The following is a 20,523-nucleotide window of genomic DNA, read 5'->3' on the forward strand; positions in this document are numbered from 1 at the left end:
GGGAGTTTGCAGGAGCCATCTCTCCCATTCTCACTCCATCTCCTACAAAATCAAAACCAAACTCCCTGATCTGGCATGGAAAGCCTTTAATGAACCTCTTACACCTTCATCATTATTTGCAACAGTTCTCCCTGTGCCTGCTTCACCTTTTAGAACTGATGTTCTCAGGCTGAGTGCAGTGGTTCTCTGCATTAGAATTACAGAGAACTTTATTTTTTTTAATTATTTTTATTTTTTCCATCATAGTTGGCTTACAGTGTTCTGTCAATTTTCTACTGTACAGCAAAGTGACCCAGTCACACATACACATATACATTCTTTTTCTCACATTATCCTCCATCATGCTCCATCACAAGTGACTAGATACAGTTCCCAATGTTATACAGCAGCATCTCCCTGTTTATCCATTCCAAATGCAATAGTTTGCATCTAATAACCCCAGATCTCCCTCCCCCTCTCCCTTAGCAAGTCTGTCCCCCACAGGTCTGTTCTCCAAATCCATGAGTTTCTTTTCTGTTGAAAGGTTTATTTGTGCCATATATTCTATTCCATATGTAAGTGATATCACATGGTGTTTGTCTTTCTCTTTCTGGTTTACTTCACTTAGTATGAGAGTCTCTAGTTCCATCCATGTTGCTACAAATGGCATTATTTTTTTCTTTTTATGGCTGAGTAGTATTCCATTATGTATATATACCACATCTTCATCCATTTGCTCATTGCAGCACTATCCACAATAGACAGAGAACTTTAAAGATTCAGGTGCCCAGGCCCTACCCTAGACACAGGAAATGAGAATCTCTGAAGGTGAGACTCAAGCCTTAGTTTTGTTTGTTTGTTTTTTGCTTTTTAGGGCTGCACCCACAGCATGTGGAAGTTCCCAGGCTAGGGGGCGAATTGGAGCTGCAGCTGCTGCCCTATACCACAGCCATAGCAAAGCAGGATCTGAGCCATGTCTGCAACATCACAGCTTACAGCAGCACTGGATCCTTAATCCACTGAGCGGGGCCAGGGATCAAACCCATATCCTCATAGATACTAGTCAGATTTGTAACCCACTGAGCCAAAATGGGAACACCCAGGCCTCAGTATTTTTTAAAGCCCCCTGGTAATTAGAGTGTAGAGAACCACTGCTTTATTGATTTAAGCATTATCTAGGGGGGGTTCTTAAGAATTAAGACTGCTTAGCCCCCACCCCTGAGATTCTAAATCAGTAGGTATGAGATGGGGGCCTTGAAATATGCATTTTTAATAGGCTCCTAGGGGAACTACAGTGCAGATGGCCTGAGAACCACACTTGGAAAAAACACTGCTCTTGGTCTATCAGACCACTCAGTCCAAGCTGCTTGAGTAGAGCAAGCACTCTCTCTCTCCTTGGCTTTGCTTCTGCTTTGGTCCCTGCCTGGAAGGACCCTGCCTTCCCCTGACCTCTGAGAGAACTTCTGGTCACCTCCCAAATGTAAACTCTTCTCCGTGACTTTTCCTGACCCTTCCCAGGAGGAATTAATTACTCCTCCATCCGAGTTTCCATAGCACTTTGTACACGCTTCTGCTAAACCATTTATCACACAATAGTATGGCTTTTTCTTTAAGTGTCTGTTATACCCTTTAAACCATGAGTATTTTCCTTTTTTCATCTCGCCGGCACCTAGCACAGTGCCTGGGACATAACTCAAGTCAGTAAATGTTTATTGAATTAAATGAACTTGTTTGTGGAGTTGGTCATCATATTAGATATCCATCTATCCATGTGTGGCAAGACTACAGACGTTGGGATAGGGCACAGGAAAGATCCTGGTGCCAGAGGGGAGAGCCAGCCATAACAAGGCCAGGTAGCAAAAATGCCAGCCCCAGGACCAGGACTAGGGCGTGACTCCTCCAGCACAAAAGATATACAAACAGGTTCACATTTGCTTCCTGATATCAGCAGGGACAAGGAAAATGCTTAGGATAGTACTTGAAAGTTAGACGTAGATATGAAGCTGGAGACCAGTCTCATGGAAAAGGGTGGTGATCATAAGAATGGCTGGGGTACTTAGCATTTAAATGAAAAATAACACAAACACCTAAACCAAAGCCCAGACCTATAATCAAAATCTCTATGAGACATGCTGAGAACCTAAAAGTTTAACAAGAGCCCCAAGTGATCCTTAGGATCACTCAGGTTTATGAAACTCCTGGCTAAGCAACTTCAGGAAGTTCTTAGAATGCGTAGAAAAAGTTTTTAATGCCAAAGAAAGCCAGCATCCCTGGACTCCTAATGACCTACTGTGGTGGCACTAAGTCCATATGCGATGGGGAGCAAGGGAAGTGGAGTTTGGAAAAGAGTGGTCAAGGGTCATCCCTGGGTCCCAAGAGGCCAGAGACCTTTAGAGAACCTTAATGTGACAGCTGAGTGGCAGCTCCTCCTGTCTGTCCTACCTCGCAAAAGCCCTGGAGCTGGGCAAGGCTGAGTACAAGGTGAGGAATGTTATGAAGAGAGGAACCAGAAGCTGAGAAAGGCTGTAGAAATGAAGCCAGCAGAGTAGGCGGAAAAATAAATCAGAACACAAGCAAAGGTCAGCCCTGTCTCTCTCAAACTACAATAATGTAACATTATGATTTCAGTTATGCTTCAAACTCTGAAGAAGGAGAAGGATGAGGGGTGTCTTTACCAGAGCGAGCCAGACTTCAGCCTCAGGGCACAGTCTCCCAGATGGCCCTCGCTTCTGACACCAACTGCTAGTTTGGGGGATTCCCCAAACCACCCCAGTTTCAAGCAGTCACTAGAAAGATGCACATAATCTTTAAAGCTATTATATACATCATCATGATTTATTACAGGAAAGGGGTTAGAGGCAACAAAAGGAAAACTCACAAAGGGCAGAGTTCAGGAGGGTTCCAAATGCAAAGCTTCTGTTATCCTCAGGACACATTACCCTCCCAGCATCCATGTGTGACAAATAGAGTATTGCCAACTTGGGAAATTCAACTTCAATGTCTAGAGTTTTTAATTGGGGCTCCATTAAATTGATTGATTGATTGATTGGTTGCCCACATTTTTGAACTCAGTCTCTAGTGGACATTAGAACTAGTATGGCTTTAGTAAAAGTTTGGAATAGAAGTAAAGATATTAAAAAAATAGACACATATTAACTCACTTAAATTTCAGTAAAGCCAATTAGGTACCAACCAAAAATCTACCCATCAATTGCTTTTTGGTAAAAAGTATACTTACTATGTATCCAACACTATCCCAGATGTTAAGCTGACTATTTGGAGGAATACAATAGAATCATGAGATATAATCAAGGGTCCCAAAAGTTACAACCTAGTTGAGAAGATAAGTCAGACTAATGAAACAGAGGTCTTTAAATAGAATACAGTGGGGCAAGTCAAAGTTGCGATACCGATGATCCCTGACAGGAGAGAGATGTTGATGATGGGAACATGTAAGCTAACAATTATGTGGAAGCAGAAACAAGTTTGAAACTCTGCTGGAATCGAATGTTTCACAGTATATTATTAAGGGCCTAAATGTTAGAGTTAGAAACTCTATATGTGCAATTAGCTCAAAGGGAAAACCAGTGAGGCCTGGAAGAGCAGCAGGAGTTTCTGGACAAATCTTGAAGCGGCAGATGCTTTGGACAGAACAGGTAGAAAAAGAAGCCCACTTTCACTGGCCTGATAGACAGTAAAGAGCTAGCTGAATGCTACATCCCTTTCACCTGGGCTAGCCATGTGAGTAGCAGTGGGTACATTCTGATAATCAAAGTATCAAGCAAAAGCTTCAGAATATCTTCAAAAACTGATACACAGTAGCAAAGAGCACATTAGTCAGGGTGTCAGACCATAACAAAGATATCAGGCCCTTTCCCACCATCTTCATGAAGTAGCTGCTGGATAATCCAGATATACCACTTGGAGAAGAAAAAGGTTTTAAAACATAGAATTCAGTAATTTGCTGGGAAATGAAGATACTCAAAAGGAGGTTTTGGGGTAGTTACTTAAGAGTAGAGATCGATGTAAAAGCATTCTCAGGAATACGTGACTGGTATGATTCTGAACATCTGAAGGACTGTTATGATTCTGAACATCTAAAACTCTAAAACATTTTCTGTTCTATGCCTTATTATGCTATCTGAACTTTGAGAGGTCCAAACATTTCATATGATTTCCAAAGCTTTCCATTTCCTGCTAATAAATCTTATCTCTGTCATTAAGTGACTAATTAAATCATGTATTTAACAAATATTTGAGGATCTCCACTGTTCTAGGTTCTGTGGATACAATAATAAACAAACAAAAAGATACAATAATAAACAAACAAAAAGTCTCTGTCCTCGTAGAGATTATATTGCATTGGAGAGGGACAGATGATAAACACATATATGTCTAATATCTACTATGCAATATAGTTCCTAGTTCTATGGAAACTAAAGCATGTTTAAGGAGAGGGAGAGAGAGAATGGGGTACTAGGGTAGTACTGTTTATATAAGGTGGACAGGAAAAGTTTCACTGATAAGGAGCACTGGAGCAGAGATCCAAATGAAGTGAGGGATTAAGTCATGTAAATATCTAGGGGAAAAGCATTCCAGGTGGGGAAATAACTAGTACAAATCCTGGGGGCTAAACTTCACCTACAGACGTTAATACAGTGGGCACTAGAATGAGGAAAATGAAAGAAAGTGGGAGAGGCAGGCAGCTGCCCACTTACATAGGCTTTTGTAAAACAGAATCAACTTTGGGTTTTACTTTGTTTGAAAAAGAAAAGCTTTGGAGGGTTTCCTTTATGTTCTTGCAAGTGTAGATATTTCCTACTCTTTTCTTGTCTACTCTCAAACCATGACTTCCCTGGTAAGAAAGCTGGAGTGAACATTTATTATTTCCACCCTCCACTACTCATCCTGTTTCCTTTATCTTCTCTTCAGATGGCCAATGTTCCTGCTATGGAGGGACCTAAAACTTTATTTCAGGGGTTCTTGATTATAGAGAATTGCTATACTCTTCCTTGAATTTATGACTAGACAGGGAAGTTCTAGGAGGTTCCTCTGGATTTAAGTCATATTCCTCTCTGCACCAGAAACCTTCTATAACCAGGATCATCCATAACCTATATTTTGCTGCTTAGTGCTAAAAGGAACCTGGAGTATCAGGGTAGCAGTCTCTATTATTTCCTCTGGTGGAAGCATTTCTTCTCCAAGTACTAAAATTCCAATACAAGTATTGTCCAAAGTCATAGATAAAATATGAAACGGAAATGTGAGAAGTGGCATTCCCATTTCTCACCTTGGTCCCTGGATCTATGTTTTCTGCAAGGGCCTGCACCATATATCAAACACAGGTAGATATGTCTTACCTCTGTGATGGCACCCCAGCCTTTCAAGACGTTGAGTTTCAGTTGGCACCATAACTGATTCTTACTTGCATAGTTCCACTGTTTTATAAAGCCAGCTGCATTCCGGACAGAGTTTATGATAAGACCATGATTTTTCGTGGGCATCAGCACACTGTCTTCCTCTCCTAAAATGTGAGTTTTTTGGTAAGAAGCAACACTGCAATAGTGAACAAGGCATTCAGAATATCTACAGAAGCACTGAGGGATGAGAAGCAAACCCAAATCCAAATGCTATCTATTGTATTGTTTTCTGTTGAATTCTTTAAAAAAATTAATTGGAATAGAGTTGATTTACATTGTTGTATTAGCTTCATGTGCACAGCAAAGTGAATCAGTTATATATATACATATATCCATTCTTTTTTCCCATGTAGGTTATTATAGAACACTGAGTAGACCTCCCTGTGCTATACAGTAGGTAAACTATACCTATTTTAGTAAAGACATATTTCTTCTCCCTCCACAAAGGAAGGAATAAAATACTGTGAACTTGCCATCATGTGAATGATTTGTCTCCTTGGAGTGCTATCAGTTGGGAAGATAAGGGTTGGTCACTAGAGCTGGTGTGTTAGTGATGCTGGGAAAGCTTGGTGAAGGCAAGTCCACATAATTGAGCCAGTATGTCAGTTCCTACCTCCATGGCCAGTTAAGTAATGAGCCCACAGAGCACAGCTAAGAATAAGGAGCTACTGGCATTCAAGGGGCAGATCATATTGATCACCTAAGTATTACAGGCCCTTTTTGTGAATATTTAGATGGATCCATGGATATTACGGACCCATTTTGAAAGCATATTAGACTGTACTTTAGCACATCTGAATATATGGTTTTGTGGATCAGAAAACACTATGCATGGTTCCAATTTTCATATCTATTATTGATTTATAAGCATCAGAAACTAATTTTTAATAATTTATGGAAAAATGATATTGGATAGCTCATAAAAACCCTAGGAAAGTCAGTGAACCAAGCTACATATTCAGGGGTCATGCTCAAAATCATGCTAAAGAGGGAATTCCCTTGGGGTACAGAGGGTTAAAGATCCAGTGTTGTCACTGCAGCAGCTCAGGTTGCTGCTGTGGCACTGGTTTGATCCCGGGCCCAGGAATATGCCTCAGGCACAGCTAAAAAAAAAAAAAAAAAAAAAAAAAAATTCATGCCACAGAACCCAGTTGATAAAGACACCACCAAGATAGGAGATGACCCACAGTATCTCCATCACTGGACATTGCTGACAGCCCTGCAGTATCACTGCCCCAAGAAATTGGATGTAGCTGCTGATCACTTTAATGGATCTGTGTGGTCCTTGATGCTCTCTGGCTTGTTTTTGTGTTTGTGTTTATTTGTTTCCTTTAAAGTCTTGTCTCCAACAGCAAAGGCTAGAGGGCTAACTAGAGTTTATAATGTAAACCAAAGAAAAGGGGAAACTAGATGATGAGCTAAGAGCAGTTTTTAGACTGCAAAAGAAATGAGTTTAACCAATGTGTGGGAGGATGAAGACAATTTGAAGCAGCTTGACTGGTGTTTACATGAAGTAGTTCACTGAAAAATGACAAGTACCCTGTTTCCCTTATAGGGTCAAAAGCCCACAGAGGTAACTGTAATCCAGGATATGTTCAGAGTAACTTGCGAGCTGAAGGAACCATTGACCAGTGTCTCAGTGGACGGCCCAGGAGATGATGAACCTCACTTAGAGACTTAGGTCCAACATGATGGTAAAGCAGCACTGATGGAAGGAGGTGTAGCAATGAGAGGCTCGTCAGGAAAACAGAGGAACTTAATACAGGGAATTGGTTACACAGGTAATGAAAGAGCTAAAAGGACAAATGAGAGATGGTGACGCAACTCAGATATTAGCAAGAGCAGAAAGCTACCACCACCTCTAAGGCTGAAGTGACACAGGGAGGATATGGAATCAGAGCCAGAACCTGAAGCTCTTGAGTAAGGAGGCTGCCCCACAGCACCTGGCAACTCAGAGGGTGGGCTTGACCAACAGGACCCAAAATTGCATAAACAAACAAGCACACAAAAGCAGCCAGTGGTGGAAGCCTCACTGATGCAAAAAAAAGAGGAGGAACAGTCTGGTTCATCCTGCCTTCCAGTCTTCCACCAGTACCACCCCTTAGCCAAACCTACTTGAAAACCAGTTGGCAAGGGAGCCTGGGAAAGGCGGTTTCCTGCAGTGCAGATGACATGAGCTCCTCCAGGAGCCCACCAGATGGTACTGGAGTCCACGCAATGCAAACTGCTAGCGCCACCCTCTGATAGCACCCATACTGCAGGCCTGGCATGGTCACAATCAGACAGAGGTGCTCATTCTTTCCCAGGCCTTATGGCTGGAAGGTGAGTCATCATTACAGATGCGCTTGTGGGACTCCTAATGATTTTTTTTTTTTTTTTATAACTTGTGGCTAAAACAGCAATGCAATGCTGGTGCAACCATGAGGTGACCACACTGAGTTCTGGGATGATGTGGAGGGTCAGGGAGGTACCTAAATAAGTCTTTTGTTAGGATTTGTGGATTCCCAAGAAGCCATGCTAGGCAAATGCCCCTATTTGACAGCATCCCTAGGCTTGCTGAGACTTATTACCTTTAAGTTGACCTCAGTAAAGGAGAACTCACAGAAAATGTATCTGTACTCATGCTCACTTTCACCAGTTCTCATACCCAGCCCTCTGATGGACTAATGGAGGGATTAGTGGCTTAACCCTTCAGGCACCGGAGTTCCAAGAAAAGGTCTGCAGCTAGAGGGTTAAAGCAACAGTGTATTGTCTGTTGTTCATGCCCATTTGTCTATTTAAGAGAAAGCTTGTGTTTTTGAAGCAGTCTTTGTGACTACTACACAAATTTGGCTTGCTTTTTTTCTGGGGCAAATTCCCCCAAGATTATTGGCACGAAGAAGACATACTAGATGCCTAGCATTTTGAGAGAAAAAGGAAAACATCTATCGGAAGACTTCCTATACCATATCCAGCCTTGGCACTTTTCAAATGTGCCATGTCATTGGTTCATGCAAGTCCCTCTATGTGGTAGTGGTGGTATTCCAATTTATAGATGAGGAAACTGAAGCTCAGGTAAGTGAGGCGAATTCCTAGGGATTTATAACTAATGAGTGGAGAACCAGAGGTTAAGGCCATAGCCCCAAGGCCATCCTCCCAGAAAACATTTGAGAAAGCCCCCTCAGAAGGAGCTCTGGAATTCATAAAGATTGTAAGGGAAAAACAGGTAGGGATTCATGACACTGAATTGACAGAAGATCCTGGAACCTTGTCTAACATTGGTTGTTTTCAAAACTTTCCCTGTATCTGCTTTGGATTATCAGTGACCTCCTAACATAGACTAAACAATTTAAAAGCTAAGTGAATTACACAACGTCATCACAGGCAAGCAATCTACTTAGTGTGATGGATTTACCAGGGTTCCCTATTACTCACCTGATCTGAGAGATGCAAGGAAGAGGGAATTGCCCCATTTGCACTTGCTTTCCAGCGCAGGATAGGGATACTTCTTCTGCCCCTTCTTTCTAGCCCCACGCACATCTGACCCAGCTTCTGGAGTTGTCTCCCTCACAGGGAAAAGGCACTCTACCTGAGGAGGGAATTTCAGGATCTCAGCTTCTAGAGTTGAGATTGAATGTCATGCTGCTGGCAAGCTCAGCTCAAGTTCAATGCTTCCCCCTTCATGTGAGCACGTATTCGATAAAAGAATGCTTTTAAAGTATGAGACAAGCCTTTCCTGGCATGGCCTGTCACTACAGGCTCCATTAGTATGCTGGCCTTCCTGCCAGGCCTCATTGGCAGTCGCCTGCTTTGGGGACTCAGTTCTGTCTCTTTTTTAGACCATTTGTCTCATTCCTACCTTCCAGGCACAGGTTAAGCTATTATCTGATGAGAAGGGTTAGGACAGGGATAAAGTGGGGCGGAGGCAGGGGCAGGGAATGAGGGACAGGCCTTGCTCTTTGGGTCCCTAGAGAAGCCAGGCTCTTTCCTGTTATCTATCTTCTCCCTCCAGCCCGTAACCTAGGTCCTTTGAGAGGATGTCCTTTTTCCTGTCTCTGGACTAAACAAACTGGGATTCTCTCTGGCTTTTGGTTCTGAGGGCTTTGTCTGCTGCCCTGCCTTTATTCTGTATCCTCTCTGATCCTGTCTCTCTTCCTGCCTCCGTTTTTTTTCCTCCCCTCCCCCACCCCCTGGCTCACTTTTCCTGCCCTCTACTCTTTCCAGTCCCTGATCTCTCAGGCTAGCATCCTAGGAACTTATCCATACTCCCCATCTTCATCTTTCCTACAAATAACCTTGCCATTACCTGCTCACATATGACACAGGTCTTGGCCTTTTTCTCCATCGTGGACAATGCCATTTTCCTTGCACAGTTCTGTTCACAGCTTCACAATCCACATCTGCATTTAAAAGCAATAGTCATTGATCCCAACCACACTAACAAAATACTTAAGATTACACTTTTATACTGGACAAAATAGTTTTAGCCAATAATGATACTTTTTCAGGGGACAATATACCCTTTTCTAGAGAAAACAATGGTAAATAAACATAATAAATCAGAAATACTCCGCATATATGTACGTACAAAATGTTTGGGTATAATGTGAACAAGTTTTTCTCCTCTCCCTTCTTCAGTGCCTCTAGCATATCTTAATATACTTACCACTAAAAACCTGCCTAATCTCTTGGGGAAATTTCACTGATCTAGTCCTGCTCTTATTTACTGTATACATGAACAAGTCCATTAAAGGAAAAATTTATGTTGTTCAGTGTCAACAGCCAAAAAGGAAAATATATTCCAGAATGAGAAAGATGCAAGACACTACAAAGTCAAACAGGATTGTAGAAGAATTTCCAAGGAAGAGAAAGTTGAAGCAGTATAAATCAAAATTTTTTTTGGTGTATAGATTTCTTCCTAAGCCAGAGAAACTCTGCTAACATCAGTCCCAAAATAACCACAAAATTCAAACCACAATTAAAACTACCCTGAGGAAATGTAGGGACCAGAAAGCAGGGTAGAGTTTTAGAGCTGGAAGGAACTTTAATGATCAGTTATCAGAACAATTAGACTGAAAAAGATAGGTTCCACAAAGTTGGAAGTCCCAAATACACTGGATAATAATAGGATGATCCCTAAGGTGTGTTGTTTAATTATTATTGTAGAAGGAACACTTAATGTGAGGCCTACCCTCTTAACAAATGTTTAAGTGTACAATATGTTATTAGGTGCAATGCTGTACAGCAGATCCTAAAGCACATTCACCTTGCTTGGCTGAAGCTTCATGCCTGCTGATTAGTAACTCTCCATTCCCCCCAACAGGACCTTACCATTATTATCCTCTTTGCTAAGTATTTTTTCTACATTATTTTATTTCACCTCACAATAGTCCTTTAAGGTACGTTATTACAATTACCCTCATTTTCCAAAGGAAGAAGTTGACACTCAGAAAGATTAAGTAACTCATTCAAATCTTTACAGGTAGAAAGCAGCTTGGCCAGTATTTAAACAGAAGCAGCCTAACTGCACAGACCTCCCAACCTCTACACTATCTGATCATCACAAGAGTCAATTCAAACCTCTGGTTAAAACTATGGAGATAATGAAAGAAGATACATTTAGGAAGGACATTTGGGGTTTCTAATTTCTGGATGAATGGTGCCTACATTAGTTAGAATAATCTAGGTTGTGCTACAGTACCAAACAATCCCCAAATCTCAATGTCTTATAGCAAGTCAATTTTAGTTCTGACTCATGCTATATTAAGTTAGTAATGAATGTGACTTCACATTTTCCTTGCTTAGGACTCAGGCTGGCAGTACTGGCCTTACAGGCTTTTACCTGAAAGTGGTACTCATCAATTCTGCTCACATTTCATTGGCCAAAGCAGGTTATCTGGCCACACATAATTTTAAAGATGTGGGGAAATACAGTCTAACTAAGAGGACTGCTTGCTCATATGTTTTATGGCACAAAATCATTGCCTGGAAGTATTGAAGAATAGTCCCACTGGCTACCATAGTACCAAATTCATGAAACTGCCCTTTGAACTTACTTCATTCTGGTTGTGTTAACTAATTTAATGTATTAATGTACTTTGTACTTATTTGCATACATCATAAACAAGTTTAATCCCAAATCATTTACTGCCACTGTTGTTCTTTTAGAGCACTAAATATACTTTCCCTCAAACACAAAACTACATAGGTAACATTTCAGATCAAATGAATAAAAACAAGATTTCATTAAAACTAAATAAAACCTATATTCTAATCATGGTCACCCTCCATATCTGTAGGTTCCATATCCATGGATTAAACCAAAATATTATCCCTGAAAAAAAAAAAATCCGGAAAGTTCCAAAAAGCAAAATTTGAATTTGCCGCAGATAGGCAACTATTTATGTAGCATTTAAATTGAATTTACAATTATTTACTAGTATCACATTGTATTAGGTATAAGTAATCTAGAGATGATTTAAAGTACATAGGAGGATGTGCAAAGGTTATATGTAAATACTATGTCATTTTATACAAGGGACTTGAGCATCTACAGATTTTGGTATCACTAGGGAAGGTGGAGGTCCTCCAAGCAGTCCCCCACAGATACCAAAGGATGGCAATAATAAACAGAAAAATTGAGATTTTATGACATAATATATGCAAAAATTCTCAGCATATTGCCTGGCACAAAGTAAGCACTCAATAACTGTTAGCTTCCTTGAACATATCAGACGTCAATTAATTTCTCTTCAAGAGACACATCTATTTCAATATCTACCAAAGCCTTTTGGCTCTAACGCTCATTACCAGACATTGGACATACTAATATATTAAAAGATATAAATGAATGATCTTGAGAGATGTTGTCCCAAAGCTCTTCCCCAGAGAGAAAATGTTGAAGAGGAGTTAGTTCTCTAGGCAAGTTATTTTCACATGAGCTAAACCTCTTAAACCATTGCTTTTTCTAATTAACCCGAACAGTTTTCAAACATTTCTGACATATGCTGATCATCATCACCACCCTCTCTGACATGCAATTACGTATTAGTGCAGGACACTAGAGGTAAAAGCAAGGGGAAGACAATAGAGGTTGTTTTCACAGGAAAAAAAGAGCAAATGCACAACTGGCACAATGGAATTTTCCTATTAACTGCTGGAAAGAGAAATATGGGTGTCCAAAGGCAAAACACAGAAAACGCCATGCAAAACTGAACATGGAAATCAGAATTGTAGATCTGGAGGGAAACCCATGGTATGAGAGCAATTCTTTTTGAGAATTTAGAAAACAAACAAGGGCAGTGCCAATCGCATAATTCCACTCATCCCTTTTCTGATTAAAACCAGGGTCAAAGGAATGCCAGTCTACTGGGGGAAAAAAAGAGTGGATTTTTTTTTTTACTAGTCTCACACATAATGAAGACATTTTGTTGATGGAAGATCTCCCCAACTTTACTCTACCTTACTTGACCTCAGATATGAATACCTCCAACTGAAACCTTGCTTCTTCATTTTGCAATATGAAGAAATGCTTGCTGGGGGAACTTTCTAGCCGGATACCCTTGAATGCACTTCCTGATGAAGTGGGAGATGTGCCAGCTGCCACTACAGATGCTGAAAGAACTGGGAACAAGTGAAGCTGATTGTAATAATATGTTGCACCAGGCTGAAGGAGCTATGGTGGTGGAGAGCCCGAGTTCAGTGGTAGACACCTTCCAGCTAAACAAAGGCCAAGGAAAATTTGGCCCATTATTCTAGCAAAACTATTAAGATCTCTTGCTAATATGTTATGTGGTGCAGGAGGGCTGTAGAATATCTCTTAAAAAAAAAAAAAGAAATAGTAGCATAAGGGAAACAAAGTTTCTTGTTCCTAGAGATTATGACTGGCAATATAAGTCAGCTGTATAGCTGTGATTTCAGAAAGATGGAGAAGGCTTTTAGCCAAGAAATCTATCACTTTACTACTTGAAAATGCTTTAATTTCCATTATTACAGATGTATTTCCTTGATCTATCTTGTTCTGTTTTTAAAACAAAAATTGAGGCTGTAGTAAATCATCATCAAATCATTTACACCTTCTTATGAATTAATTTACATATTAGAATCTTATCCCAGAGATTTGTTAGCACCTCCTAGTAATAAAATGGGGGAGAAAGAAAAACAAAAGGGTGCTCATTGTCTGAGAGAAATTTTATAGCATATAGGAACAGATCACTTTAGACTTAAAAATCAGAGATGGAGAAGTAGGTTTCTGGAAATATGATAGGAAGAAGAAGGCAGATGAGGAAGGCAAAGGCAAAGTTCCATTTTATTCCTTCATTTGAATGTTTTGCTTTGTTTCGATAAATTAATTGATCCATTTACATAAATGGGATTTTTGATGGCTAAAATATACTAATCCTTCAGACCAAAGATGAGGTCCTAAAAGCTGGCATTGTCTTATTCTTTTTATTGTTTATAATTGCCTTTTTACTCCCTAGAAAACTATCTGGAACATGGCAGATAATCTTGTTTTTCATGAATGAATGAATAAAACTAAAATTTCAAATCTAAATAAATACTATTTCCTTCAAAGTTATCACATGAGAGGTTGTGTACCTATTCTAATCATCACCTATTGTTCCAAACATATCCAGACACAGTTCTGAGAATTGCCAAAGCAAATGACAAAGTCACTTTAAAATCATCAACGGTGTCAAGTCATCTCCCTCTGGTGAAATATTTAGTTTTTTTTTTTTTTTTAATTGTTGTAAGTCCAACAGCAAATGAATTCTCAAGCTAACTTTGTCATAACATTATTTTTTAATTTAAAATGAGATATAATTTTATGAAAAGGGATGACTTTCTTGTGCAGCAAAAGCAAATCTAAAAGGGAGCCTAGATCACTCTAAGAAAATTCTCAGCAATGGTAGCACTGTTGGTCCAAATAGGCTACCCTTCCCACATGGCTCCTTTGAAAGATAAAACTTTTTTGAACATCTAAATTTTGGTCTATTTGCTATTAAGCAAACAAATTAGCCAAAAAAAACCCCACAAAACTATATTAAAGCCACACCCTGTATTACATTTTACTATTCATTATGCACACCATAAAAAATAACATTAAAAAATCTCTTTTAGCGTAGGGCAATGATGTAGACTCACTCTACATCACCTCATCTCCCCATTTGCCCAAGATCCAACTTAGGCAATAAATATTACACGTGTACAGTAAGGACTTTTACATAGACATCTCCAACTTATTTTGTTGTTTGTTTATTGTCAGTTTCCCTAAATCTAGAATGTCAGGGCCATTAGGATAGGAACTTTGCTGTTTACTGTGAGAGTTTAGAAGAGCACTTGGCACACAGTAGGTATACTATGAGTGAATAAATGAATGAATGTTCAATAAACCATACAAATTGCATGGCAGTTCTAAGAGAGATTTCTGATCAGATGGCACTCTCCCGAAGGTAAAGAACTGCTAATGGAGCAAGTGGCCGTCAGTTATGTAAACAAACGATTTAGAACTAAGGCACCCACACAGACTTGCCTAGGTCACTAGCTATATAGTCTCTATTAAGCTATATAGTCTCTATTAAGTATCAGCTGGCAAACAAAGTATCTATCATTTCACACTATCTTCAGAATCTTTGAGTACTGGATAAAAAGCTTCCTTGGGCAGGTGGAAGATGACCTGAAAGAAATCTGTATATATATAATCGTGGCAAGCCCAGACAAGGGGCAGAAAATGACCAAAGCTGGCATTGACTGGCTGTCCTTCTTTGCTCTTTCTCCTTTTAAAGTGGAGCCTGTTGGAAAAGAAACATTATATGAATTCAAAGCATTATCTTATCCAAATTCCCATTATTATTTTAACTATGTGGCATATTCTGTGTACAGCCAGTGATTAAGTTGTGCCACAATTAAAAATTATCATGAAACTAATTGCAAAGAACTAGACAGACTGTGCTATCTTTCTGCTTGGTGTCCGAATGTTACACAGAAGAATGTAATTCTACTCTGCAGACACCATCAAAATCTTCCAACATATTTTTAAATCCCTGGCTGTCTGAAGGGCGGGTGGGGTCAAGGAAGAACGGGTAATGACAAAGACTGGGAAAGAATCCTGAATGAAGTTTGGGCTCTTAGATAAGCCTCTCATCAGGAGAGGAGAAAACGGTTTAAATGAGTCGTAGGAAAATATCTTTTTCTCTTTGTAAAAACTGTCTAATCAGAAAGCCAGATAGTTTGGCTGGACTACAGGAGCTATCTAGAAGTCAGAAAGACCCGACTGATATAACCCCATTTAGAATGAACCTGCAATTATTTTCCTAGTCAGAGCAGGTAAGGGAAAGAAGCAAGAATCCACAGGCTAATGTTAAATTCATCATTTCACATAGTTGTTCACACAAGGCCAGTGGCATGAGTAAAATACATGTGTTCATTCCTCTGTTAACAAAAGGTTTATGTGTTGCTTTCTTTCATATTATTTTTATTCCTGACTAATGGTAGGAGATGCAGCCCATAATTACATGGGTTAAATAGCAAAAGGGAGATATCCAACATGAAAAATCTGCCTAGTCACTAACAAACGGCTACAAAATAATTTAAACAATTTTTTTTTAACCCCAGTTCAAGTCTACCCTGACAAAATGATAGAAATAGAATCACTCTGTGGGGTTACATAAGAGAATAGGAGAATAAGGTTTGGTAGAAAAAAAGTATCAGGGCATACCTTAGATCAGCTGTCCTGGACCAGCAGCATCTGCGTTGTTTGGGAACTTGTTAGAAATACAACTTCCAAAATCCTAACCCAAACCTACTGACACAGGAACTCTGGAGGTGGGGCCCAGAAATCTGTGCCTTAATAAGGCCTCCTGGTGAGTCTCATACCTGCTCAAGCTTGGAAGCCACTGCCTTTTTGTTGTTATTGTTGCTACGTTCTTTTTTTCCCCTTTATTGAAATAAAATTGCCATATGATATTGTGTAAGTTGAAGGTGAACCATGTGATAGTTCTCCATCACTTTTGCTATAGGATTATAAGGATCCAAACATACCATCCCCTGGGTGCTCCAGGACACTCTTCCTGCTCTAAACCTGATCTTCCTGGAGTTCCCTGGTGGTCAAGTAGTTAAGGACCTGGAGTTGTCACTGCTGTGGCCCAGGTCACTACTTGAACCCTGGCCTGGGAACTTCCACATGCCACAAATGCAGCCAAAATAAATAAATAAACTTGACCTTCTCATATGCTAGATGTGTGAAGGACAATATAAATAAAGTGCCAGTTAAATTCCACTCTACAAAACCCACCTACAAAACCAAATCAGAGGAGAACTAAAATTTCATGTCCTTTCTCTAGATAGACCTATGCTATTAGGAAAAAATAATTTAGGATAAGATTATACATTGGATCTCAGAAGTAAATGGTAAGCTCTTTGATTTCTAGTCATCTTGAATGTTCTTTAGTATTCAGCACTAATACTTTGGCCCTGTTGGGAACCTATACATATTTGGTCAAATGAATGAAGTAAAATTTTTTTTTCTTTTTTTCTTTTTAGGGCCACACCTGCAAGCATATGGAAGTTCCCAAGCTAGGGGTCAAACAGGAGCTACAGCTGCGGGCCTACACCACAGCCACAGCAACACAGGATCCGAGCCATGTCTGCAACCTACACCACAGCTCACATTAATGCTGGATCCTTAACCCACTGAGTGAGGCCAGGGATCGAACCCTCAACCTCACGGTTCCTAGTCTGATTTGTTTCTGCTGCACCACAACAGGAACTCTGAATTAAGTAATATTTTTAACAGACTCCAGTTGCCCTATCAAGAGAGGCAGTTATCTTCACTTCTGTTTTCTTTCCAGTTTTGCACAGCACTGTCTTACCTAGTCATGTATATTATCCTGAAAATAGAAAAAGGAGGGGGGGGGGCATTACCAGGCCTCCTTACTTAAAAAACAGACCTTATCAGAAAGGCATGAACTCCATTCATTCATACTTCTGTTCATTCAACAAATGTTAACCATGCTTCTGTCACATGTTAGGCACTGGGCTAGAGAATAGAGAAACACACTTAGGTATGACCATACTACACCTGAGAGCACACAGTTTAGTAGAAGGCAACACATATAAATAATTAAGCCTAAAAGGAGATGCTACTTGCTATGATGAAAGTGAGCACAGTATATGACACAAGACAAGAGGATATATTCAAGTCTACTTCCAAGAGTCTGACCAAGTGTCTGGTAGCATTGTGCCTAAATATACTCTGCATACCCTTCTAACCCAGCAACCCAAACTAGTCAACTCTGCAGGGATTAAAAACTTATTCTGAGATCTGAGAGTGGGAACAACCAGTATTAGTTGGTTTAGAATTGGTCAAGGATTTGAAAAAAATAAAACCTTTCCTTAGACAGAATTGTCTGGATATTCTTACTGAAAACTACTTTTCTGGACTGTATACCGAGTCTGTGTGTCCGTTCACTTGTGCCTCCTTGACGACTGAGGTCAAGGCTTAATGCTTGGCAAAAATAATTTGAGCAGCATGCCACCCACTCTACTCTCTGCTGCCACAGTGATTCTAGACCTTGTGCAAATCTACCCCAAGCAACTAGGGACTATAACTAGGGAAACTGATTTCCTTAAAAAGCAAAGGGAATGGAGTTGCCAAAAGAGTTTCTAGGAGGATATGCCTGGAATTTGGGATTTTTGATTTGTGTTTCTACAAACCCTAGGCAAACTGCCCTACTAAAATTACCATTAAGTTGAATTTATGACCAAGTAATGGTACATTTCTCTCATTAAAGACAGATATTCTCTATCTGTCTGGGCTCAGGCATGACCTGCGTGGGAAAACAATAAATCACCAGCCCTGCACTGCTCTTTTGTGTGCCTGGGGAGTGGAGGGGAGATGCCAAAGCGGTTAAGGTCAGCTTTGTGATTTGTGTCCCAGGAGGGCAGAAAAATCAGTTTGAGGATTTGCTAAAGGATCAACAATATAATTGATAACCAGTGCACTGGCATGATTCTGTGGTTGGAATGCCTTTGAAACCATTCCCAAATGGCACCAGGGATTAGGGAAGATTCTTGAACAGAGAATGAGTTATGTGACCTGGGGCATACTTTAACTCTGCCTCAATCTGGGTGTCGTTGTGAAGAACACTTAACCTTGGTGACCTCCTCGTCTGTCAAGGAGGTAGAATAACGGCTGCAGCCCAGATGGAGCACACAAAGCGCCAAGAGACACCCTCCAAAAGTGGTCAGTTATTTCTAGGGGCTTCCTCAAGTTTTATTATTAAAGTCAGAGAAACAATAACAGATGAAAATACAACCCAATTTCAATCATCAATCTCAAATCATAGGATACCAACAAGTGGTATTCTTTGCTTGAATTTTCCAGTGCTTCTTCACTTTCAGATTTCTGCCTAGAAGAAACAATAATGATAATTGTAATATTTACTGAAAACTTGGACCAGCCACTGGACTAAAACCTTTGACTGCATTTCATGTCATCTTCACCGCAGCCCCATGAGGTGGGGATTGCTGGCTTCAGTTTACAGATGAGAACCCTGGGGTTTATGGAAGCCAGCCCAGTCAAAATGCTAGGACTCCAACCAAACTGAGCTGTTTCTAAAGTCCATGCTCTTAAGCATGGACTAATGAGTCCTAAAAGAAGAAATAAACAATGAAGGAAGTCCTGTTCTTAAATTTCTAGATTAAATTTTTCAAATGTTAGATAAAAAGTTTAATATTATGAAGCTTAATAATTGGTTGCTTGGGAGTTCCCACTGTGGCTCAGTGGTTAACGAATCCGACTAGGAACCATGAGGTTGTGGGTTCGATCCCTGGCCTTGCTCAGTGGGTTAAGGATCCGGCATTGCTGTGAGCTGTGGTGTAGGTCACAGAGGAGGCTCAGATCCCGAGTTGCTGTGGCTCTGGTGTAGGCCAGTGGCTACAGCTCCGATTCGACCCCTAGCCTGGGAACCTCCATGTGCTGCAGGAGCGGCCCAAGAAATGGCAAAAAGACAAAAAAAAAAAATATTGGTTGCTTGAGACTAACCCTTTTCAGTTATTGTCACCATCCATTCAATGTCCACTTGAAATTCATTCAATAGCTATTCCTTTCTCACCTAAAATTAATCGTATCTTTCTATTCTGTACTTTAGAGCAAAAGCACTTTCAAGATAAACTCTCTACCTTAACTCCACTCAGATCTCTGGCTCCATTCTTTTATAAGTCTTATACTTTTTATAGTCTCAAATTATATCATAGTACAGATTCTTTTATATTATCAAGGATTTAATTATATGTTCCTTAAAACTTTATTCCCTTGGAGAACTTATATTTTATTTCAACTGTTTCTGAAATAAATTATTATAAACTTTTGATGACTCAGGGTCCTCTGGAGAATTCATTCTTTTATGCTTTCTGTAGCTATACAAAATAAATCCAGACTTCTGTGCATTGTAGTTTTTGGATCTGTATTTTATCTCTCTCTCCTCCCACCATTGTAAACTGTTATTCCACATGCTGTCAGCATGACCTCGCTGCTTATAATCTATCTTACTTTATAAATAATTGTCTGGATAAAGTCCTGAAGAAAGATCCATATTTTTACTGTGGAGAAAAGTGACATGTATTTTTATATTATCATTTAGCTTACCTCTAAGTTTACAACTGTCTCTGCAATGGTTATGTCTGACCAAAGATGTAAGCTGAATGTGAACCCAAGTTGGATTGTTTTTTGTAAGTCATACATACATATATGGAAATATAAGTAGATTTAGATGTAGATGAGGACATAGGTATAGATATATAGATAGTATGCATGGGTGTTTTAGCTTAGACTGCCTGCAGACCAGACATGATAACAGTAAGAATCATGAGAGTAAGTGTTTTCTTTAAACTGGAGACTTTTTTTAAAGTTTGCTTTGGGCCCAGAATTCAAGTTTAAACATTACTTACCACCATGCTTATTGATACTACAATGCTTTATACAGAAAAGTAACTCAAGAAGTGCTAACTAAAGAAAATCATATAAAAAAGCATTCAATGCCAAACCACTAACTTGTGCGAAAATACTTATTCTTCCCAGATTCACCTACATGCTCTAAGCTTAAAAGAGTTTATTTTAATAACTCATGGGTTAAAACTCTCTTTC

General features: G+C 39.8%; 1 protein-coding gene and 1 long non-coding RNA gene across 2 annotated transcripts in view; one reads left to right on the forward strand and one right to left on the reverse strand.

The window, feature by feature from the left end:
- Window positions 1-20,523, forward strand: part of IGF1 (insulin like growth factor 1) — a 147,227-nt gene that overhangs the window by 116,639 nt on the left and 10,065 nt on the right. The gene's annotated exons all lie outside the window — the stretch shown is intronic.
- LOC110260784 lies at window positions 1,115-11,846 on the reverse strand. The gene is made up of 3 exons (XR_002344192.1): window positions 9,685-11,846; window positions 8,814-8,967; window positions 1,115-5,503 (listed from the first exon to the last, which is right to left on the reverse strand). It is a non-coding gene; the product is annotated as an uncharacterized LOC110260784 (long non-coding RNA).

This window comes from Sus scrofa, chromosome 5 (assembly GCF_000003025.6).
Source record: "Sus scrofa isolate TJ Tabasco breed Duroc chromosome 5, Sscrofa11.1, whole genome shotgun sequence".
In the NCBI taxonomy this organism is placed as follows: domain Eukaryota; kingdom Metazoa; phylum Chordata; class Mammalia; order Artiodactyla; family Suidae; genus Sus; species Sus scrofa.